The 26083-nt window shown below is 33.0% G+C and overlaps 1 protein-coding gene across 2 annotated transcripts in view; it reads left to right on the plus strand.

The window, feature by feature from the left end:
* Positions 1-26083, plus strand: part of loco (regulator of G protein signaling family member locomotion defects) — a 147891-nt gene that overhangs the window by 105115 nt on the left and 16693 nt on the right. The gene's annotated exons all lie outside the window — the stretch shown is intronic.

Raw genomic sequence — 26083 nt, forward strand, 5'->3', positions numbered from 1 at the left:
GCTTCGTCAACAAGCAAAATTGGAAGGCTCGGAAAACCCAAGAGTTATTGTTGAAAAGCCTCTCTATCCTCAACGTGTGACTGTTTGGTGCGGTTTATGGTCCGGCGGAGTCATTGGACCTTACTTTTTCGAAAATGAGGCTGGAGCAACAGGTGAATGGATCGCTATCGAGAGATGATTAATGATTTTTTTATGGCCGGAATTGGATGGTATTGATCTGGACAACGTTTACTTTCAACAATACGGCGCTACGTGCCACACAAGCAACGAAACCATTGATGTTTTACGATTGAATATCAAAATAACACCTCTTATTGGAAAATCCTGTACTATGTTATGCTTTCTCTGACGGCAAACCTACCAAATCAGTGGTTTTGGTGATACACATCCCTTGAACATATATTTGAAGTTTTTGTCAAAACGTAATTTGTAAATTTATTGACAAATTTTAAAGAAAATCGTGACAATGACGTATCAGTTTTCTTTTAAGTTCAAGAACTCCATTGTACGACTTACATCATCGGAAATATAACCCGGTGAGTTCTGGCTACCTCTGCCAAAACCTTCATCGTGCAAAGTTTCATTATTTTATACCATAGACATATGAATATTAGTAGACCTGCCCTAAGTGATTAAAAGCGTATTATCCCCACTCCCCATACCGGTTCCATTGGAGCCGGCTGGGCTCGCGTATGGCCTCAAGTGAAATTTGAAAACGTGACGTCATCATTCTTGTGCGAACTATGGTCGAGGCATCATCGGTTCATTTTACGAAATAACACGGCAAAATGTTGACTTGTGATATGAAAACTTGTAAAAATAGATGTGAAAAAGAGAATAAACCCAATTGTCGTATTACATTCCATAAGTAAGCATTATTTTACTTTATTTTAAGCTTATTCACACCGTATTATATGGATCAGTTTTAGAAACATATACTATCACATCACAATGTAGCGATTCTCAAGTGTGCTCATCGTTGTTTACTGGGGCAAGTAAATTATGAAACATTTGTAAAAGTGTCTTAACTAAATACTCTGAAACTAACTACGACTCTGCAAACAGAAGAAATTTACTTTGCCGAATTTGGACTTTGCAAATTAGTTCATAACGTGGCGAGTAATTTGCGCTCCCATGTAAAAATGTCTATTCATTCAAAAGCAGATTTTACTTTTAAGAAGTAAATGGTGATATTATAATGCGAGATGCCTATTTACTGTCAGATTGATTTATTGACGAATCACAGTCAGCTTCACTCCCTTCGTTCTTCAACAGTTGATTTTACCCCTCGCCATTATCTTCTCGTCTATTAATTCCTATGTCTGTGCTTTATACCCTGCCCAGCGGGTTTTGAAACGGTTGGGACTTTTTTTTATTTAACTAGCTGACGTGTATTCGACGTTGCTGGGGGTATCCTTGGAAGATAGACATAATATACCATCACGAACTTTGCTCTAGGCCTTTTTAAAATATACAATTCCGTGTACATTATTTTGATATAATATGTAAGGTTTAGCCAGCGTTAGCAATGTAAGCGCCCGAAAATATTTTTTTACGACTTGATTACAAAACATCGACTTTTCTCTACTTTCTATTAATTTAATATGCATGTATTGTATATATAAACCTTCCGGAAGAAATTCTCTAAATGATAGTTATCATTTTCCACAGACATAGGAATTAATAGACGAGAAGATAATGGCGAGGGGTAAAATCAACTGTTGAAGAACGAAGGGCGTGAGGCTGACTGTGATTCGTCAATAAATCAATCTGACAGTAAATAGGCATCTCGCATTATAATATCACCATTTACTTCTTAAAAGTAAAATCTGCTTTTGAATGAATATACATTTTTGCATGGGAGCGCAAATTACTCGCCACGTTATGAACAAATTTGCGAAGTCCAAATTCGGCAAAAAAATTCGTTTGTATTTTCAGAGTCGAATATTTCGTTTAAGTATTTAGTTAAGACACTTTTATAAATGTGCATAATTTACTTCCCAGCAACCAACCAGCTTTGTGTTTCGCGTCCAGACATGTTTCTACAACTGATCCATATTGTATGATGTGAATATGCTTAAAATAAAGTAAAATAATGCTTATATATGGAATGTAATACGACAATTGGGTTTATTCTCTTTTTCACATCTATTTTTACAAGTTTTCATAGTACAAGTCAACATTTTGCCGTGTTATTTCGTAAAATGAACCGATGATACCTCGACCATAGTTCGCACAAGAATGATGACGTCACGTTTTCAAATTTCACTTGAGGCCATACGCGAGCACAGCCGGCTCCAATGGAACCGGTATGGGGAGTGGGAATAATACGCTTTTAATCACTTAGGGCAGGTCTACTAATATTCATATGTCTATGTCATTTTCAAATTCTCTAAATGATAGTTATCATTTAGAGAATTCTATAAAAATCCGTTGCGTAGTTTAGAAGAACTATGCTCGCAAATAGACAGACAAGGATAGCGACTTTATTTTATAGTATTTATTTAATAAATTCTCCATCCATAAAAGAATCTCTAGTTGGTGAGAGATGTATTTAAATGATAAAAACTTTTTAACATATATATTTGTTTGAATTAACCAAAATCATGTATTAAGCAATTATAATTATTAAGAGGGAATTCTTAAAATAATTATTACGTGTATGACGAATATAATTGTATGATTTTTAGGTCACATAAGAATGGACATTGGACATATCTGAATATAAATGAATGATTAATTATTATTATCATCGACTATTTTCGTCTTAAATTAGTCGCCATAAATTTTCAGAATTTTCTAATTCAAATATTTTTGAGGTGATTAATCTTTGCATTTACTTATTTGTACATGAATTTATAATAAGTACTAGATAGCCGTGAAAGTCATGGGATGTTATAATTGTAAGATTTGTGGGGCTGAAATATTAACAAATAAAATATTTGCCTCAGGATCATTGCCTTTCAGGATCAGAAATCTACCTATCGAATGTTAGTCCAGTCAGTGGGGAGTTTTACCTTGCAAAAGGTTAGGTAGTAGCGATTTTGATATATGTTGTTAAGATTGGGACTCTAAGGAAAAAAAAAAGTTTTCGACCTTGGGAGGGTCGAGCTCGACCCGCCATCTTGGATTGAAGGTGCCAAAATTTGTTTTTTTCAAAATAATTGTGAAGTGGTCGTTTTTACAACCAAATTGTTGAAGGCAAACTTAAAGACAACTAAATTACCTACATTTTTTGTAGAAAGTTTTTTTTTGTAAGTCTAATAGATAACGAGTTACAGTGGCGGAAATGTGAATATTTTTCTAAAAAATGATGAAATTTCCAACATTGTAAATTTTTCGGGTTATTCATTACATAATCTGATAATATTAATACTCCAGCGTCTGGACGGTGTAGGCCCTCTGATTGGTCAAATTTAAACTGTCTGTTTCGGTTAAATTCCGCTAACTTGAAAGTTAAGACACGATTTCATACTAAAATAGGATCGCCTCATAATAATACGAGATTTCTTCAAAAGCAACGTTTCTGCTCATATAATTTTTGGATAATATCGAAGAAAATATGTTTTAGAAAGTTCATAATCCATTGGATTAATTACATTACAATGAAAATTATCCACAGTTACGTGATTATGCTTGACGTTTATAAAAAAAATCACGCGTCCCTTCAATGGCCGATACGCACGGCTATAGATGGCCGACAGAGAGCGCACCTCTGGCGGTTTAAAAACGAACCAAATGAATGGCGCGAATATTTAAATATGCAGCTCACAATATTTGACTACTTACGATTAACAAGCGTTTACTAAGAAGATTTCTTCTGGAAGCTTATCACTTTGTAATGGCATTTTTCATTATTATTTATATTTTTTTTGTTTATTAATTATAACTGATTTTATATTGACATGTTTTCTAATTTCTAAAATTTCAAAATTATTTATTTGCGGTGCTTTATATCCTGAGTGAAGTATTTTAAGACCTGATTTTTTTTATCGAAAGTGTGATCATTATTCAAAAGATGATTTGCAAACTCAGATTCACTATTTCAAAGACCGTTTGAAGAGAATATGTTTAATTTTTTTATTTAGTATTTCAACTATCAATTTATTAGAATAACCGTTATTAAATGCTATTTGTCTTATGAATATATTGTTTTATGGTTATATGCTATTTGTTTTTTTCAGGTCTTAAAATACTTCACTATAAATAATTTTGAAATTTTAGAAATGAGGAAACATGTTAATATAAAAGCAGATATAATTAACAAGAATTTGTTTATAAACTCTCTTTTAAATATTTTCCCACTCAACTGGTCTTTCCCGTCTAACGATATTGTAATTCCTAATTATTATAAACCCAGCCTACTGTTACCCCTCCCCCTCCTTCCACTTCTTCTTTCCCAATTGCAATCTATATTTAATTTTTGACTTCGGTGTATACACAATAAAATGTAAACATTATATTTTTTCATTTATTGGACAATTTGCATAGCGCCGCTTTTGTGAGATATCACCTCAGTTGTAATAATCTACCTTTATATATAAATTTTTACTCTCCTGATGATGTTGTATATATAATCTAACTTTAAACTTTATTAGATACAGTAAAAGTTGTAGGTAAAGAATTACCACCAGTTGGAGTAAAATTAACACCTTTTAATTAAACCGACTGCTAATCTCATCGCACAATTCCCCTCCTTTTATTCATAAACACTGGTACAATTAATAAATATGTAAAAATCTATTATTTAAGTCAACTTTTTTATAACTATCTTTAATGGTGACAAACTAAACGATATTGATTCAACTTATAGACATTGACGGTTGTAACACATATTTAAGCACTGCAAGTCTCCTATGAGCTAATTATATTAGGTACCTAAGATAACAGTTAATATCAGTTGTAGACATGTAGTCAATAATAGTGTTTCATTTGAAATAATCCATCACAAATACGTAAAATTTAATTTATTCAAACAACTGTCATTCTTATTATGCGTAAATTTAGCATGTTATTATTAATTAACTCCTTCCTGTTCCGTGTTTTAACAATATATATACTCACCCTCTCTATGTGAATGTCCTAATATCTATCTATTAAATGTAACTGTTGTTAATATCACTTAAAATGGGCGAAGCCCAAGGAAGCGCCGCCCGCAGGGCCTAGCAGGAAAAAACCCGCGGAGCGGGTTTTTAACTGCTAGTTATAATAATTTTGCTAACTCATTTCCACACCACCATGAGGTAGAGAACATGTCGAATTTTTTTTATTGTGGTATTCCCAGTAGGTCTACTTCACAGATTATTATTACTATGAATTATGTTACTATAAATTATGTTACTTAATAACAGTCTTCGTCATCAATGTCATCATCTAACTCATTGCCTGTGATACTGAGATTCTGGGCTTCCATTCACAAAATCTCTTCTTCTTCGTCCTGGACATCGATGTGAACCTCTGGCGAATTTCGGCATGTTTGACCATTACAGCACCCACATACAATAGAACATTTTAATCCAGCTTTCCTGCAGCTACATGCAACGCCGCATCCTTTTTTACAATTGCATGAAATAAATTTTAATAAAGTCTCGGGTGCTGGTTTCTTTGTCATTCTTACTGAAACAAGCCCGTTGGTGTCACGTTTCCAGCCCCAGTTTTCTGGATTTTTTTGGATTCCATACCATTTTTGGACTTGATGGTACGTTTTAAATGCATGGTACCGTGCAGCGTCGTTCGTTGGTGGTAAAGAGGCAAGATTGAATTTGCTTTTTGTTGTCGACTTTGCTAAACGTTTGTAGTGGACTTCTTCCAAGGTTTCCTTATCCATGTCACCCCCGTACAAAGCAACAAGAAAGCGTGTTCCTGCAACTGCTATGTCTTCTGGTGTTGCATCATGTTGTTTGAAGATTCCTATCATGGCATTGAGTCTTGTGTCGTTTTGCACAAGCGAACAAAATTTTGTTTTTCCTTGGTTGAAGAAGGACGATGTTGTATCGCAGCCGCTAAAGGCATGAAGAAACAGAATATTCTCAGCCGCCTCTTTGTATTTCACACTATTCGCGGAATACAGTCTTTCAAAAGTTTTGCCTCTCCCAGGTTTGCGAAGATATATACTAATTTTGGGTGGTACATATGCTGTCAGCAGAACTAGGAGATCAACGTCTTCGCCAATAATGAAAACAGCGTCATATGATGAACACAAGGAAATCGCAGTACTGACAATCAACTCATCATCATCTTCTTCAGCCTGCTTAACTGTAAAATCATCCTGTATAATATTGCTTTGTAAGCATCGAAATCAGACGGACTTTGTTATTTTCATTGGCTAAAAATCGTTCTTGTGAAACTTGAACTGGCATTGTTTCATCGAAAAGAACATCTGCAGACATGAGCATCCAGGCAACGTCCTGTAACCAGGACTCAATCAGTGTTGCCAAGTCAGCTGTAGACTAGGATCCCACTATAACAAATCAACGTCATCGAGCAACACGGATGATGCTATATAAGTATATTGTAACGTAGAAATACGTTAAAATGATATTGTGTAATATGTTAGTACAAAATTTATCAAGAAAACTGGAGTTTTACAATTTTTTGTCAAAATTTTCTTCTTTCAACCGCTGTAACTCGTTACCTATTAGACTTACAAAAAAAAACTTTCTACAAAAAATGTAGGTAATTTAGTTGTTTTTAAGTTTGTCTTCAGCAATTTGTTTGTTAAATCAACCACTTCATAATTATTTTGAAAAAACCAAATTTTGGCACCTTCAATCCAAGATGTCGGATCGAGCTCGACCCCCCCAAGGTCGAAAACTTTTTTTTTTCTTTAGAGTCCCAATCTTAACAACATATGTGAAAATCGCTACTACCTAACCTTTTGCAAGGTGGAGCCCTTTTTTATCCCCCATTGACTGGACTATGTTAGGAAACTTGAAAAATTACGACACCTGTCTAATGATATTATAAAAATACAAGACACGTTATATTCATACTAACCAAACAAATAATTTAGCACCGGTTATAAAATGGATAACCATTCAAGAATATGTAAATGAATGGGCCGTTAAAGTATGTCCATTGGACTTAGGTCATTGAAACCACGCGCGTTGTCTCAGTAACGTATCTTCACTCTTAATTCATATAAGCATCTGTCAAACATTTGAACAAAACAAATACGCTTTTCGAATAAAGAATTATTAATCATTGAGGACAAAATTAGCGAGTTCCTAAACGAAAATTTGAAACAATTCACATCTAGTACTCGAACCCAGGACCCAATGACAATGTTGGTAGTTCTTATTCGAAGTATTATACGGTTAAATGTGACCGAAGGAGATAGGGTCCCATTAGCTCAGTTGGTAAAGCGGTGCCCCGGCAAGACAAGGGTACTGGGTTCGAGTCCTAGATGTGACCGTATCTTTTTCTGATTTTTCTGTTTCAAATTTTCTTTTAGGAATCGCTAACATTGTCTTCAATAATTAAATAATATTACAATTTGAGGTTTTACTCATTAAGTCATTCCAAAAAAAAAATTATTAATTCATAAAATAATTTTGGTACCTATATCGCTTGTCGAACACGATAAGTAATTCCAATTTTCAAAATTGAAATTTGGTTGATGAAAATAATGTTACGAATTATCCAGGAATATTTCACATTACAAGCTTACCCCCATGCACCAACAACCGAAATTAAGGTTTTTAATAAAAAAAAATGTATTGTAATGTTGGTTTAGCTTCGGAAGTACATTGATATGCATGGCAGATACTGAATCACCGGCAGTTCGTGTTTGATATTATTGTAGTGTGAAATAATTCGGCGGATGTACGATACCCACACATTTGAAATCACAACAATAATTACAATTATTGTTTACTAATACATAGAGTTTCTAATCTGATTGTAATGTTGTGGTTATTTTACAGTACGAAAGTGGTCAATTTTTAAGTTTTGCATTTTTGTCATGCCTTAGTGAACATTGAACTAAATATTTGGGCAAAATGTTGTGTAATATATTTATTTTATTATTGGTCAATCTCTTTTCAATTTTAATTCGATCTTCGTGACTGCTTTTTCAAGTAGAATTTGAAATGGATGTTTTTTTGGGTGACCGGGTATGTCATCAAAATGACAATTAAACACACCTCCAACAAGTGATGTAAAGTCATGAAAAGTGATGAAACAAGTATGTCATCAAAATGACAACTAAACACACCTCCAACAAGTGATGTAAAGTCATGAAAAGTGATGAAACAAGTATGTCATCAAAATGACAATTAAACACACCTCCAACAAGTGATGTAAAGTTATGAAAAGTGATGAAACAAGTATGTCATCAAAATGACAATTAAACAAACCTCCAACAAGTGATGTAAAGTCATGAAAAGTGATGAAACAAGTATGTCATCAAAATGACAACTAAACACACCTCCAACAAGTGATGTAAAGTCATGAAAAGTGATGAAACAAGTATGTCATCAAAATGACAATTAAACACACCTCCAACAAGTGATGTAAAGTTATGAAAAGTGATGAAACAAGTATGTCATCAAAATGACAATTAAACACACCTCCAACAAGTGATGTAAAGTCATGAAAAGTGATGAAACAAAAACTAGGTTAAATAGGTTACATATGTAGCTATTAAACCTAGTTTTTGTTTCATCACTTTTAATGACTTTATATCACTTTTTAAAGGTGTGTTGAATTTTCATTTTGATGAAATATCATGGAACCGTTTTTTTATGTAAAAAAACGTTCAGGGATAGGGCGTGGGTACCTAAAAAAAATCCATATATTTTGCAGATGCTAATATAGGAAACATAGATATTTTCTAGAATAAATCTTTTATATAAAAATCACTTGTTTACGCGCTAATCCCGAAATCGCCTAACCGATCTCAATGAAATTTATAAATGTGTATGGTTGGTTCCAGCTTGAAATATATAATATATGTATAATTGAACCCGATAGGTGACGCTGTACTCTAGATATAAAAAAAATCAGATTCTTATCCAAAAATACATACATCCACGAATTTTAACTCTTCTACACAGAAGGCGGTCTGTGGCAGGAGAATGTCTGCCTGGGCCCACAAGTCCTGTAAAATAAATGATTTATGTTATTTCACAATACATTCATTAAAAATAATATACATATTATAGTATTTAGGCGGTTCATTCCAGAGTGGCTGGTGATCAGATCTGGTTCTTTCTCACCTTCCTCTTCCCTTCCCCACTACTTTCAACCTCCACAACATAACAGGGATGCCTTGGTGTTGCTAGCTTTAGACGGTTGGGGTTGGGAGCATTTGGGACTATTGTGCGGTAATCACATATAAAATAAGCGCAAAAACAAAATATTAACATCTTCATTCGTTCGTTTGCAGAATCGATACGTTACTCGAAATGTCTGACTAAATTTAGTGGGCAGATCTGAATGGGCGGATAAACCCAACCTTTTTCTTTCCCCATTACATTTCCCTCCACATTTCCTACACCCTCACAACATCCTTAAAATCGTGGATGTCATAGTCCTACTGATTCCGATCAATATTGTATTTTTCCCATTTTTTATTCTCGAAAAAAATGTCGATAACAAAGATATTTTTATGTTGGCGAATACATTTTAGAAATGTGCGATTTTAAATCGTTTTTTAAATCAATATCAATGAAAATATTTACGTTAAACAACTGGCCAATGATGATATAATGACAGAACTTGAATAGAATCTTTACAGAACTTGAAAATTAATATTGAAAATTGATGAATTGTTCAAATTCTTTGAGACAACCCGTCCTAAATCTTTTACACATATTGAACGGTATTCATAGTTAGTGAAAATACCCCATTAGGACTCTTGCGATATCGAACATAAAAAATATGTTTTAAAATTGAAAAGTTCTCTTTATTTGAATTTTAGAAATCGTCAGTAATCGTTCGATTGTTGTATTTTACTCGTGTTTATATTTTTATTTCGAAGTTCCCACAAGGCGATTCAACGGCGTTATGATTTCTGTATAATCTGCTTAATCATGTGAACCGTCAGTGAAAATGTTTCCACTAAACTGTTTTTATTAATTCTATCACTAATCTAACACATTACACACAATCATCATCATCATCATTAAACGTTTTATTTTTATTCAGAATACGTTTTAATATAATTTGTTTGTATTTTATTTTATTTTAGTGTACCTTTTGTAGAAACAAACAGTTTTAAAGTTTTATATAAATAATTACATTTTACATGTTGCATTAATATTCGAAGTTTCCACATAAAATTCATGTAACATACAGAAAAAAATCATAAACAAACATAAAAACATGAAAACAGCTGAGATATCTTATGGTACATACACATTTGCGAACTTAAACGCGAAACGAGCCACGAATTACGGGAAAGGAAGGAATCAACTGCAAGCGGCGTTTCTCGCCATTTGCGGTAGCTTTGTTCCTTTTGGCAGTTCGGCTCCCGTATGTATAATGTATACTTAGCATTAGACATCTTACACACCACATCAGAGGGAGAGGATACGTAATTAACAAGTTGATTTAATTTTCTCCAATATTCATTCAGTAACCTGAACTAAGGACAAATAATATTATGATAACATTATTTTTATTCTACGTTTATACTGAACACAGGAAAAGAAAATGCCTGGAGTTGAATAAAAACATACTTTGCTTGTTTTCTGCCGTTGAGTTTTGATTTAAAAAATCTTGGCTCATGAAATGGAAATGAAGTTTCCAAAATGATTGTTAATAATAATTTAAAAAAATTTATAGAAAAAAATCAGAGCTCACCGTTCGAGAGTTTTCGCTGCTTCGCACATTCATATTTCTGCAATTGCCAACAATTATTATTGCTAGATGTACGAAATTTGTAATTCTGTATTTCATTGGAAAAAATTGTTTGAAAAGCAATATTTAAAATGTTGGTAACATGAAAACCGCAATGACTTTTTATCTACTACAGAATTTTGGTTTTTATCATTCTGTTATAAAAGTTTGACTAAAGTTTAAAGACTAGTTTGTTAAAATCTAATATAATCCTATAAATTTGTATAGTTGAGGTCGTCCTGTGGCTAAGGAAAAGCATCGGTTACTGCTTGTGTCGGTTTTAACGAGACAATGGGAGTTCGTATCAACTTCCTGACATACAATATGCTGTGTTAATGTTAATACGAGTGGGTACCAACCTACTCATTGTGTCCCAATCCCTTCGCATCACAGTGAAAACATATCCATTGAAAGGAAGTTTTGTAGATGACAGTGCCATACTGGGTTTTACTTCTACATTTATGATGCAAAAGTTTGGTATTTTTAACAAGAAAAGATCCCATTCCTGAACGCGAAGTTCAAGTCCTAAAAAACGTAAGATGCAACCGACATCTGCACAACATTACGTATACCTAGGCCCTAAGCCATTTAACGATTTACCTGATGTGATAAAAAGTGATCAAAGCTGTTCCAAATTTAAAAACAAAACTAAGGTTGCCAGTTTATCCAAAACTAACAGACTGATTATGATTACCAACGATTTTTAGATATATTCTGTTGCTATTTTCTATATTTTTTTGGAGTAACAGTTAATTAATATTTAACAGTTTTATTTTTATTTTTTTAAATTTAGATATAAGTGGGTACAGTGGTGTTATATGAAATACATATCGGTACAAAATATATTTATAATTGCAATCTCACCTATGAAGAAACTGGTTCTTGTGCTTGGTGAGCGAGTTAAACTAATTATAAAGAAAATAAGAATAACATTATGCAATAGGTAAAGTTTCAATTGTTCCTGAATTGTTCCTATACTCGTATAGGAACAATTGAAACTTCTCGATTATCTATATGTAAAGGTGTACAGGATTCTGTTACATACTAAATACTGAGCAATTAAGAGAGTAATTAGAAACAACTAAATAAAGTAGAGACGAATATAGACTAATAATAAATATAAAGAAAGGGAAAAACAAGCAATTATTTAGTTTATTGTTCCTGACAAGTATAACTTCAATTTGAGTTTCAGTTTATTGATATCTTTTAATTTCTTTCAATAGATCTATTTAAGCAATGAATGAATCTTGTTACCTGGTATCAAAGATGCAAGATCTGCTGAGTTGTTTTATTTTATTTATAAATATGAAAATAAGGAGCCCAGGTGTCGATATATTTGTACACTTGTAATATTGTGATTGTCCTTCCAACACTCTGTGAACTATGAATAAACATTTCTCTCGGCCATTATCATAACAACAAGGATGATGTAATGCAAGGTGACTGCAAAAATCTCCATTGTTGGTATCTGATCTTTCGAAATAAGAAACATGGGATCTTACTAGGAGCGAACAACCGCAGATTATGTTTTAGGTCGTGTGCTAACTGTAAATAAATATTAGCAGTGGTCACATGCTCACATTCTCATTGATCTGACCGCTAATATGTTGAAATTGCTTCTTCGCGTCGATCACCTGTCTCAAAAAAGCTTTTTTTGTTGTTATTTTTTTCGAAACATCAACCTTTTAAAAAAAAAAATTATGTATTTCTAGTATTAATATTAATTAATTAATTTTTGTAATAAAATTACATTTGAAGAAATCACGCTATCGTAAGTGGTCTCTCGTTTATTCTTTGTCAACAATAATTCATTCCATTACGAGTTCCAGTCATGTTCAGATTTTGATCTCGCCAAAATGTTGGGCCTTAATTAATTCCATTTTGCATCTCCCAAATGGTTTTGTTGACATTAATATACTTCAAGGTTATTTTTCATGATTCTATCTAATAAAAATGTAATTAATATCTCTCAGGAAACAAGTCGCTTTATTCTTAGATAATTTAATAAAGGCGTAAACATTTATTTAGTGGTAAATCTTTTTTGCTCAAAAAATGCTTTGAAGTGTAAAGAACCCTTTTTCTGTTGTGATTTTATTATATATTGTGGTAATTTTTTATTTAGAATGTGATCAGAAAATATTTCAATATCATTTGTGTCTGAACTTCACAATATAAAATAAAATATGCATTTTAGCCATGTTTTTTTTTCATAAATCAAAACAGGCGGTCGGTAAAGCGGGAATTTCAACCTTATCGCCATTTTCGTAAGGGTTTCGTGATTTCGTTAGAATTGTATGAATTATAACTCTTTGATCCAATGAACCATACCAAACCGTTAATCAACTTTCTTTGACAAAATAAATATTTAATAAATCCAAGCCATAACTCGTAAAACAATCCATAACGAATTGTCAAAACATGCATTATGGTGTCATGCGAAAATGTGATTTATGGTAAACATGGCATCATTATCATTTCAACTTATAGGTTAGTATTTATTTCATTATAGGCCGTTTAACATTCGCACGCGAATTTCAGCCTTATCGACTTCACCACCAGTTTTAGATTTATTACCCGTTTCTGGACGCTCTTTAACTAATATAGTTTAGAATCTCCCCTTTGGGCATCGAATAATCTTTGTTTCTCCGGTGGAGCCGGTCATTAATCTCTATTTTATTGTCATGCGAAGATTTATCTTAGAGTACGCCTCCACTTTGTTAACAACGGGCCGCTATCACGTTTAAGGCAATACGAGTCACGTCCCGTTCTTAGAGCCTATATTCCTATGTGTACTTCCTTTTACTGAAGAGGAACATCTCGGAATAGCATCAGAAAAGAATCCCGTGATCCTTGCGGAATGTTAATCATATGCAACGCTTTGTTCCTAGGGAATACACTGAGAAATTATCCCGTTAAAAAAGTGACAGCATGCCAGCTTTCTGATAAAATATTAGACATTCAGAATATATCGAGAAACCGTGTTCTTTTCCTAATACATATCATGACGGAATGCGACAATATCAGGATCAGTTTTTTTATGAACATGAAAACATTCGCTTTTGACTGATACTTTGTTAGGAACTCTTTCAATTCATTCGTTATAGGCCTGCAATCCCATTTATAACAAGAAAATTAATAATTTGACCTGATTTTTTAATAAATTAACAGTATTTCATATCAGTAAATCCGGATTTCTTACAATACAAAATCCGGATTAACAATCCTTATTTGTTTCACTCGTGACGAGAGAAGCTTTGAATTTCGGACGCCACTATAAAACATTCGCACGATTCTTCACCGTTAAATCACAAAACCTTTTGAACGAGCTACCCTTTTTACTTTACCAAATGCATTATTTTCCTTAATTAGAAGTCAATTTTATTCAAACATTTACTCTCATAATTATTATAAATACGGATTGAAAGAAGAAATTGCCGCAAACCATTACTCCCACCTTTGTACGACAATCGATATGACAAGTATGCATATAAATAAATTCAATAGGTATTAAAAATAATTCTATGAGAAATACCAGTTATTAAGAAATTGTGTCTGAATTAGGTACCTACCCACAGTTTCTTTATGTGCACAAACATTTCTGCAAAATCATATTATGAATGATAATGCATAGCTTACTGCACGCGCATAAAAATATGTTGGTGCTGTCAAAACGAATTCTTGATAGGCATGGTGGTGCTTAATGTCAAAGGGGTTATGTTATTTTGCGACAATTCGCAAATGAAAAACTTAAAACAAGACACCTTTTTACGTGTAGGCTTGTTGTAGAAGAGAATAAATATTTAAATATTGATTAATTATTCTTTGCGAAACCTCAGAGCCTCCTGTATGAAGAATACAAAAATAATCAACAAGAATTTTTGCATTATTATTTATTACACCAGTTGACAAATTTGTTTTATCTTTTGGTAACTGGAGTTGAGCATAATTCGTAGTAGTCGAAATTATCATAATACCTGCATCATCCTAGGATGTGTTTTCATTGATATTCACAAAGTGCAATCATGAATCAAGCCCGCCTACATACAATGAAGGATGAGAATTATTATAAACTTAGCATTTAAATATTACGTCCTGCCGCACAGTGGGCTGAAAATCGCATTTCATAGACATAGAGACTTGAATTTTCATGGGTATTTTTTTGGCTAGAAATGGATTCTGCTGATCATTACTATGCTATAAAATTTCGTACGAAGCAATTGCGTGTACAAATGAAGGAGTTATCATTTTTTAAGAAAAATTTGTATGGCCCTGACATTAAAAATGAAGCTATCTCTGGAATCATAAGGTTGGCCATTCTATCCTTACACACAGACATACTACTATTTATTTGTATTTTTTGACATACTTCGTATTGTGGCGCAACTTGCAATTATTTTTTTTAAATCCTCAAGTAAAAAAAAAAAAAGTGGGTGTGTCAAGCCTACGCAAGACAGAAGTGAAACTTCTAGTTTCAGCTGATGCTTGGCGTGGCGCAGTTCGCTGGTGTCTGAGAGAGAGGAAAGAAGAGAAGAGAGAGAACGTTCGTGAGCGGCTCCCCCACCTCAACAAGGTTTCACTTCAAAAATGCCACAGCCGAGAATCGAACCTCGCTTAACTGATTGAAAGCCAACCACGTTGAGCACCAACTGTAAGCAAAGCCGCATAAATTGATTATATTATGTAGGTTCTGAAAATATGAGAGCTTGTTATGTTTTATAATGTTACCTACATCACACCCAAAATATAATATATTTTTAAAAATAATGTACAATGTACAGAAATAGAATCCCACACAAGATCGCGTAGTGCGCTCTAGCGAACGGATATTTTATCAGAGGGAGATAGTTTTAATTTTTTTTTCTGTAAATTATTACATATTATCAAAATAAATAAATTAATTAAATAAATGTAATACAATTATCATAATATACGGATTAGATAATAATTTTAATCCAACACAATAACGCAAAGCGCGCTCTAGCGGAGTAATGTTTTATCACAGTGAGATAAGTGTTTTTATTATTTTGCAATATTATTTTCTTTTAAAAAATGTTCTGACCTACTAAAAAATAAGATATTGAATGAAAAAGGCGTTAAAAACAAAAAAATAATGTGCGATGGCCGAGAATCGAACTCGGATCAACTGCTTGGAAGGCAACTATGCTGACCATTACACCACCAACGCCAGTTGTCGGGATGAGCTAAGAAGCATTTATATGTTACTTCAAAACTTTGACTAGATCAAATGAACTTTAATCGGTGGTGGGGGTACCCGCATTTTCGTTTCGGTCATGAGTCGGTTTTACTCCGGTCCTCGAAATTGCATGACGCGCGTAAAGAAGTTTCACTTCAAAAAAACCTTTTTTATGTTGATGATTCATTTTAATGCTTAAATGCTTTACATATGAGTATGCTTTGTCTAGTTTACAATATTTTATTTACACTGCAAGCCTTTCTTAAAAAAATGATAACTCCTTCATTTGTACAAACAATTGCTTCGTACGAAATTTTATAGCATAGTAATGATCAGCAGAATCCATTTCTAGCCAAAAAAATACCCTTGAAAATTCAAGTCTCTATATCTATGAAAGGCGATTTTCAGCCCACTGTGTGCCGCTGCGCTGTGACAAATCTTTCTTTTAAAATAATCGTTAATGAAAAAGAGGGAGAGGTTACAACTGCAGTGGTATAATTGAAAATTATTCCGATCCCAAAAACAATGCAATCGTCGAAGTTTGTTTCGAATTAATCGATCGAATTTAGAAGAGACTTCTTGTTAAAATTATATTATTTCTTGTAAACTGCTATACAAGTAAATGCATAGCGTTGTAAAATATTATTCTTAATAATAATTACATAAATCTTAACTTCTTTTCAATATTATATGATAAGCCATATTCTAAAACTTCCGGTAATTGTTTGGTTTCAGTTGCCTGATTATTCTACCTTTTCAAAATGTCTGCTCAGAAGATTCTCATTTCTAAGCACAAACTGCCTCCTGTTTTATATTATGTTTTATTTTTAATGTTCTTATTTTGTCCTGTCCTTCTGTTATTGTTATTCTAAGTTTTGTCATCACTTTGTATAAACAGTTTATTTAGTGTTATAATATTAGATCTGTATTCCGTAAGGCTCACTGTAGGAATAATTTTAAGAACATGACCACTAATACAAAATTACCTTTTTTAAGTGTCTTATAGTAAAGCGCACTTGAAGTGAAATGACACTAAACTACGCCATTAAATGCCACTATTATAATTATAACCGTAATTTCTATAACTCTGTTGAGTAATTTTACTTTGAGTGTACTTTACTACAATAAACTTTAAAGTTATCTTTTTTAACCCATTGATTCAGTGGTACTGGGATAAAAAATTTAAAAAAAAACATACAAATTATCGTACAAAGCAATAAGAAGAGAACAAATAAACGAAATACTTTAGTAAATTCGTACAAATGAATATCAAAGAAAGATCTTTTAAACTATTGCACAGATATTCCACTAAGATTTTCCCACGTTATCAACGAGAGGTTAGAGTAGAAACCCGATTAATATTTATTTTGGTTTAAAACCCTTTCAGACCTGAATTAAAACTAACAATGATAAAACATTTTTGATGCTTGATAACAATAATCGACAGTTCTTTTAAAATGTTTGGTGTTTTTTTTTTAATAGTTTAGTAATTATTGCTAATTTCATTTGATGGGTCTCAGGGCGTGTTTAACATAAAATGACAAATCGTACACTGTATACAAAATTCTAACAATTTAATCAATTAAAAAGGATTATACAAAATATATAAATCACGTTTCAAAATATGTATAAAAAACTGGTGACTTAAATCCAATAAAAAATACCGGCAATCGAATAACGAAAACCGCGATTTTTTTCTCTCTAGATAAGGAAGAAAAATGTTAAATGTATGTATTTTTGTATGTATACACGGTCCGAAAGGGTTAAGCATTTTATTGTGTAGATTTCTCGTATTCTAGTTAGACAAAAACTCGTTTTTCGAAGTAATTCCATTACCTTTTTACCTTGTTCAATCAAATCTCCATTAATTTTCATGCGAATAAGGAGATGAACGCGTAACAGCGTCTGGGGATATGTTCACCTTTATCGTTCATCATACATACCTATTTGTTCAGTATTTATTATTTTCTTAGCAAGAATCTTTAAGTTTTTTTTTTATTTATTGTGCGACGATACTGCTGACAGATTACACAATGTTCTTGCCTGATTTTCTATGTTTATTTTCCACTTTATTTCTCTGCACATACCAACCAGTTTTGATAAAACTGTGCCTTCTATGTGTTGCGACGAAACCGGTTGGCATGTTATTATTATTGTAGATGTACTTCAACTGCATCTATTCATTTTATACCTGGAATTATTTAGTTTAGTCACTTACCTCAATTACTTCATTCTCGATGTGTCATTATTTGCACACTTATTATATATGTATATATAAAATACTTATTGTTTCCGTCGACAGTTTCACAAAGTACATATTGTGCAAAGTTAAATTACTTTTATGCCTTTAATGACATGTTTGTTTATTTTAAGTTGCTGTGAGGTACCTATTTAATTGTTTCAATTCTGCGACACAAGCACATCATCGGCTATCGATAGTTCCTACTTTGAGTTGACTGAATGTCGATGATCGACGTCTAACATCCCCACCAGTTCTTGCCCTGGCCATAACCGTCAGTGCCCCACACTAGTTCACCGAGAAACTTGGCAAATGCTCCGTCTATCGGAATAATGTATCTATGGGTATCATAATAAATTATTCTATCCCGCTGCCTTTTACGATTCTATCTTGAAATAGTGATGGACGTAATCGAGATGTCCTTTTTTAAATTATCGACTTTTACAATAATCAAGTTATTCCGGGCTGAAGCCTGCACGGTGAAAATGTATCTGGTGATGCCAACCTTAGGTGGAGGAGAGCACTAGAAGAAGAAGACATTAACATAAACTATTTCGATTAAAAAAATTATCGAATCATATAATATGTAAATGATTTGACACGGCCAAAAGTATTATCGTGATTTATTTTTGGGGTATTATACCGTGTTGCGCTCCTCCTTATTTAGCCAACGTTTCGGACAGCATTACAGTGCTCATCATCAGTGCAGATGTGTTAATCGATTCATGTGGATTTCGAAAGTTTCCATTCTAAACATATTCGATTGAAATTCTGTCAGTATTCCGATTGTGTTGACTTTTCAATTCTAAAATCGAAATTTACCACAAAAAAGATCGACGTCATCTCCGAAATTATGACTTTGTTTATTTTATGAATATTATTATTAAACGTAAATTGCATTGTCCTCCGTGTCTGTGCGATTAAATCGATTTAACTTTCGATTAGGTCAGTGTAGTCGAATCGTTCGATAATCGTGGATATTATTCACCACTGTCCAGAATGTGTAGACTGGTCAACTCAAGTCAAAACCTTAACTTTTTTGGGATAAGTCTGAATGATTTTTCCCAGTCGCTAAACAAGTGACGGAATATTATAAGTGTCATGTGGTCCTGATCCACGGCGTAGTCTTGACTTGATTCGACTTGTCACTTTATTTTCTTATATTATATCTGCCTTATGTCTTTGCTTTCATGTACCTTTGTCTACTCCTGTATTTTTCATTTTACTATACTCGTGTTATTATTTTGTAATTTGGACGATGTCCGTTAATAAATAAATAATATAAAGGTTCTTAATCGATTGTTTTGGTTATTTCAGCTTAATCGAATGTTTTGGTTATTTCAGCTTAATCGAATGTTTCGATTATGCCCATCGCTAATCCTCATTTCAATCAGTGCAATTATTGATTAATCTGCTTTACTGACTTGAATAGCAACTAGGAGCTCGATCAGCGGTAGAAGTTTGCAATTACTTGGCAGTGCAACGTACTTGGAGACTAGTTACTAAGTACACCGGGCACTTAACTTTCATTTTACTCTTTATGCTATTTATAATCGATGATAATATACCGGATTTCTGCGCGATGAGGGAAACTAGTTTTGAAGTGCGTGTTTTCATTACCAGCTAAACGTATCATTCTGTAATGTCGAGTTAATTTATCCCGTATTTTCCAACAGTCCCAAGACGTTCTGCACTGGTAGTAGTATTAGGCTCCGGTGAAAGATCGCTATTGGGAATCGAAATGTAGCTTGAAATGGCCTTAGCCGGCACCGGTGCATAGTCCGAAGACAGTTTGTCACCTGAGAAAGGGTCGTTTTTGAGTTCAACAGCTCGGCTGCGGAACGATTTGCCGTTCTCTGTGTTTCCTCCCACCTTTTTTTAAATTATTTATTGAGTTAGTTTATACATTTGAATATAAACTAATATAAACAAGATCATATTTCATTTTGTAATTTTACATATTTTTACAATAAATATAACATTTCTTTTTAAATACATTCATTCTTCAGACTTTCAGGCATTTCATCATACATTTTTAGTCCTTTGTACATTAGGCAGTTCTGTGATTTTGTTTTTTTCATATGTGGCAATCTAATCCTATTTACATTTCTGGTTTCGTAATTATGAACATCTCTATTAAAAACAATTTCATCCTTAAAATATTTTCACATTTGGTTGTTCATGATTTTATGTACAAAAATTAACACATTAAATAATAGTCTCTTTTTTATAGAAATCCAATTTAGCTGTTCTCTCATTTGATCTATGCTTGCGTCCTTGCTTTTCCTTTTCCTAGTATACATCTCATAGCTCTATTCTGTATAACATCTAGCTTGTTCAAGTTTCCTTCATTGGCCAAATAACCTACAACAACCTTCAAAATCATTTTCTCCTCAAAAAGACCCCCAAAGATGACATAGATGGAAATTATTTCAAGACATTCTGTGCTTTTTTACATTGACTCCACACAGGAGGCCCTGAGGAAAAGTGGAGTGAAAAAGGAGTCTGTGGAGTTTTTGGTGTGTTTGGTGATCAGATCTGAAGTCCCAGCCTTTGTTTTTCCAATCTCCTTCCCATCCCCATTCCTTCAGCATCCCCAATACACCCCAATTATTGGGGATGTTACTTTCTCACTGGCTCCGGACAATAGCTGTTGGGAATCGTGTGAAGCAATCACGCAAATATTTAATTTTTAAAAAAGTTGTGTTAGGTTCGATGGTTGTTTTGACAAATCATCTTCTTTTAAGGTAACTGTTAACTTATTGTGACTGCTACAAGTGCATTTTTATGTTTTTCACGTGACGCAACAGATAAGGCGCTTAAGTAAATGTAAACGTTTTAATCTGGGATTTTCAAAAGTTCAGACAGACATATTTCTTAAAAGATATATTTTATGGTGCCATTACCTTAAGTATTTACACAGAATTTATCTTAAATTGGCATGTTTTAATTGTCGCGTGGCTGATAACACTGGAACCAGTGGAACTATGGCACCTATTCTTTTTAATTTTTTAAATGTACAGTTTTGATTACAATTTTTCTTTTTCGATTTTATGTCCGGGTTAAATCTTCCCCATAGGAAAAACTAAACCCTTCCACACACTTTTCCACAAATGATCATCTAGTCAATCAACATTATGCAAGTGCATTATATAAGCAAAATAAATACAAAACAATAAAAAACAACACGTCAACTCACCAGAGATCAAATGGGAAAATAATTCACCGACTTCAGATATTTTCATATCAGAGGGTTCGGCTCGGTAGAACTCCTAACAGGGCCTATAAATCCTACTGATCCCTCAACATAAATATTTAAAAAATCTTTCGTTATCCTACATGTATTCAAAATGACCGACTTATGCATCTTTATATATACATTTTTTGGTAGATCTAATACGCCTAAATTTTTAATGAGTGAGCTAGGTATAATGCCAGTAGCCGAAATAACAAACGGTAATATTTTTATAGTTTGAGAATGCCAAATTCTTTTTATCTCATTTCCTAGATCTGTGTATTTTTATTTTATTTTTTTATATTGTATAATTATTAAATCAGCTATTTGCATTAGGCAAGTTTCTACTGTTCACCAAATAAATAGTAGGTGCTTTGTCGTTTTATTTTGAGGTTGATTAAATTTTGCACACTACGTCTGATTTCTGTGTAATTGAAAATTCTGTGTTAAAACGTCGGGGACAAAAAACAACTAGTTTAAAATGAAATCATTACGAAATATCACGAAAATCTCAACAAAGCGGTTCCAATTTTGAAAATAGCAATAAAATCAATTTTGTGTTAAAATATTATTGATAATTGCAAAATGTCGCACAATGAAATTATATTGTTTATAATCGTTATATTTCCTCTTTCCATGCCATTATTTGAATAGTGTTACTCGAAAAGTGTGTGTAAAAATGCAATATTAACAGCTTAAGTGTGTTTTTGTAAATAATCGGAGATACCTAATAACTAATAATATAATATCTATATCGGCGATCTTCAATGGAAACGTTATATTGATTTATTAGACCACTATTATTATTGTAGCACACCTCGTTAATAAACAATATTGTTATCTTCATAAGCTATACCTACCTACTTTTATTAGATTCAAGTAATAACTACTTACTACTTACTACCCGGCTTTGCCCGAGATTTTAACAATATTTTTAATACATTTATTTTAATTTTTTTTTTTCGTGAATGAATTAATTCAAATCTTGGAAGTGGAAATTGACCCACTTCACGACATCCGATCGCGCTGAAACTCGCCAAATAGACTCGTAGATGACAATGTACTTTTATCAACTTTTGGTGGCACTCACATTAGAGCATTTAGTAAACTAAATAAATGTCGAGATTTGGCTCAGTTGTTAGCGCGGTTGACTCCAGTCCCTGGGGAGGAGGGTTCAATCCTCAGTCAAACCAATAAGAATAGAAAAAATGTAAATGTTCGTTTGTACAAAATCTTAAAGTTCCGAAAGTTCTTTACCTGTTGCTTTGAAATTTTGATACAACGTTGCATTCGAATAAGTGTGTTCTTATATACCTATATTAATTAGATGTCACCTGTTACAGGGGAAAACATGTTATTTTTTAAAAAAAACAGCGCCATCTGTTAGAAAAACATGCTTTTTTTTAAAACAGCGGACATTTTGGACTAACATGCTTATTGAAAAAAAACGGCTCCATCTGTTGAACCTAAAAGCAACGGAGCAACAGCAACGCGTGGCAGGGTTCAGCTAGTCATTAAGAGGAAGCTACAAGCCAAAAATGTGTATATTCTTGGTATACGGTGTAATAGGCATTAAAATCGCTTGACAAACGGAGTCTAGAAACGTTTGATTTCAAGCAAAAAACGGATTTTTATTTATTTTGTAAATAATTTTATAAGAAAGCAAAAAAGTTAATCAAGTGAAACTGTCACAGATAATCTTAGCTATCATACTGTATTTTTTTAAAGATGTTTCCTTTACGCGTTCATACTGAAATATTGAAAAAAATATATTTTGGTAGTTTACATTTATATTTTTTATTGAGTAATTTATATTTTTATTTGTATTCTAATCAAGCGAAACGATAGGAAAACCTTCAATTTATCTAAAGCATATTTTTTGGTATTCATAAAATGCACCAATTCATTTAGATTAATCAAATTATAGTTTAAAAAAACGCGTTGATTTTTTCAAAATTATTTTTATATATTTTTAGCATTTGAAAAAACGTTGCTCTACGACTGCGTACTTAAATTTGTAGATTGCGTTAAAAGTTAATTTCATTTACATTTCATCATTATAGTCAATAAACACAATAATTAAATCCACAATATTTAAAAAAGTTGTGTGTTTAATTTAGTCAGGTTTTGCCACTATTTAAGAAGATACGAATAAGAGATAAAAAATTTCACAAAATTCTTTTTATTACCTAATCAAATCTGGATCTTTTTAGTTATAGCAGGTTCGGCAGCATTGTTTCGAGAGCTACATAATTGGGAGGGCTTAAGCTATATGAACCAACTTCCCCATTAATTAATTATACTTTGACGTCAATCACTTGTTAGCTTAGGCATACTGAAAGCATCTAAATATTTGAGAAGAGATTGAAATATTTCATTTTTATTGCAAACCTCCTATTTAATTAATTTTAACTTAACGTCATAAGAAAAATTGTCCAAAGAAGCAAAGTTAGCAGTCCACAACGGAGTGCTGGTACCTACCTTGATGTATGGAAGTGAGGCATGGAACTGGCAAAGAAAGGATGAAAGTAGATTGAATGCTGTTGAAATGAGATCCCTGAGACGTATGTGTGGTAAAACCATGTATGATCGTGTGAGGAATGTGGAGATCCGCAAAGAGTGCAAGGCGATGTAAGCGTAATGAGTAAGATCAAGAAAGGGACGCTTAGATGGTTTGGGCATGTAGAGCGAATGAGCGAAGAAAGGAGGAGAATATACGATGCAAATGTGAATGGTAGCAGAAGTCGGGGACGCCCGAGAAGACATGGCACGACCAAGTGAATCAGATACTTGAGTCAGGCCATGTCAAGAGTCAGAACAATAGAAGAGTTCGTATGAGACGATATATGAATGCGAATGAGGCAAGGAGTGTGTACCAAGACCGAGTTGTTTGGTGGAAACATGAAACAGAACAAGACACAGAAAAATGAAAAGATAACGGTCACAACTCGGAATTGAACCCAGGATCTTACCGGGACAGGCATATTACACCACTCGACCATTGGGGACCTATTTATTTAGCGTCATATATCATATTTCCATTTCAGAATTAACAATATCATCTTGCAACTAATTTTTCCTATATTTTTGGCATCTACATTTTTAAATGGAAATAAAAAAAATGGAACTGATTTATCAGACCACCCCATGATTTTTCACGGATATGCGCTAGTAATAATTTTGTCAAATAAAACTTCTCACAATGCTATTTTATTGCGTCTTCTCGTATTCTTGAAATTAAACCTCGCAACATTTTTTGATGTGCTGTCCTGTTGTTAAGGCGACATAAGACGTTCACATTTTAATTATTTCTGGGGAACGTATTACTAAATTTTTAAATGTTTCTAGTGGGATCTCTACGGATGTAAGTTATTTATATTTAAGATTATTAAAAGCAGGACTTTATCATTAAAATATTTTATGTAAAACGGTTTGAAAATATTATAAAACTTTTTTCAACTATAAAATTAGCGGTAAGAACTATATTTTATTTTTCTAGACGTGTAGTTAGTAACTTACCGAGGGATCCCTCTAGAAACATTTGCAATTTTGGTAATACGTTCATCAGAAATAATTCAAATAAACCCCACGGAAAGATCGATTTTCTAGGCCTGCTAGAGCAAAGTCGTCCGTATGTCCGTCCATTACGATCCCATCACTTATGTCTTTTAGATTTCCACTTTATTTTAGAGATTTGATAGGACAAATTCAACTGCAGGTCTATCCAATACACCAGGGCCGCGCGTCGCATATTTTTGTACGCGGCGGCTTCACTTACGTCGTTATGATTCTGACTTTATTTTAAGGTATTGTCTCGTCTTAAGAGTTCCGTTTTCACAACTCTTTCTGTTATATGCGTCATTTATGGGATAGAGTGAGAGACTACAATGGAGCTTTCAGTGGTACGCCTATAATCTATCGAGACGATAATTGGCAAGCTTCGTTGTATAAAATACAACTTCTCACAAAGCTAAATGAATTTATTGCTGTAATAACAATAATTTCATAGTTATTTGATTGCATTTCATCGTATTGAAATACTTGGCAACATTTGGTGTGCAATCCTGCTGTTGAGTGCTCCGTTGTTACATCTCTTTCACGGGAGAGAGAGAGAGAGAGAGGCCACAATGGAGCTATCAGCGGTACGCCTATAATCTATCAAGAGGTTAATTGGAAAGCTTCGTGGCGCATTCGTGTCGGCTCTTTTGAGCTTTATTATTATTCTAGTATTCCTTTGCAAAGTATGATTGTAATCTTTGATTATTCTGGGAAAATGTATCGTTAGGCTTTGGTTTCGTAGATGAGGTCATCATCATCTCGTGGATGTAAATTATCAGTTGTCAAATATTAAAATTAATGTTTCAATCGACTATAATGATGAGATGAAATATTATCTAATCTTGCATTTGATAGGTACAACTAATTAACCTTGTCGATATTATCTTTTTTAAATGTATTTGATTTATTACATCATATTCATGTAGTTGTTATGGATTAAAATAAACTTGATTATCATGATCATCGGTCGTGGACATATAAGCATATATTTATACGGCATAAGAATCCCAACTGC

Source organism: Hesperophylax consimilis, chromosome 15, assembly GCF_061612785.1.
Source record: "Hesperophylax consimilis isolate HC1 chromosome 15, BYU_Hcon_1.0, whole genome shotgun sequence".
In the NCBI taxonomy this organism is placed as follows: domain Eukaryota; kingdom Metazoa; phylum Arthropoda; class Insecta; order Trichoptera; family Limnephilidae; genus Hesperophylax; species Hesperophylax consimilis.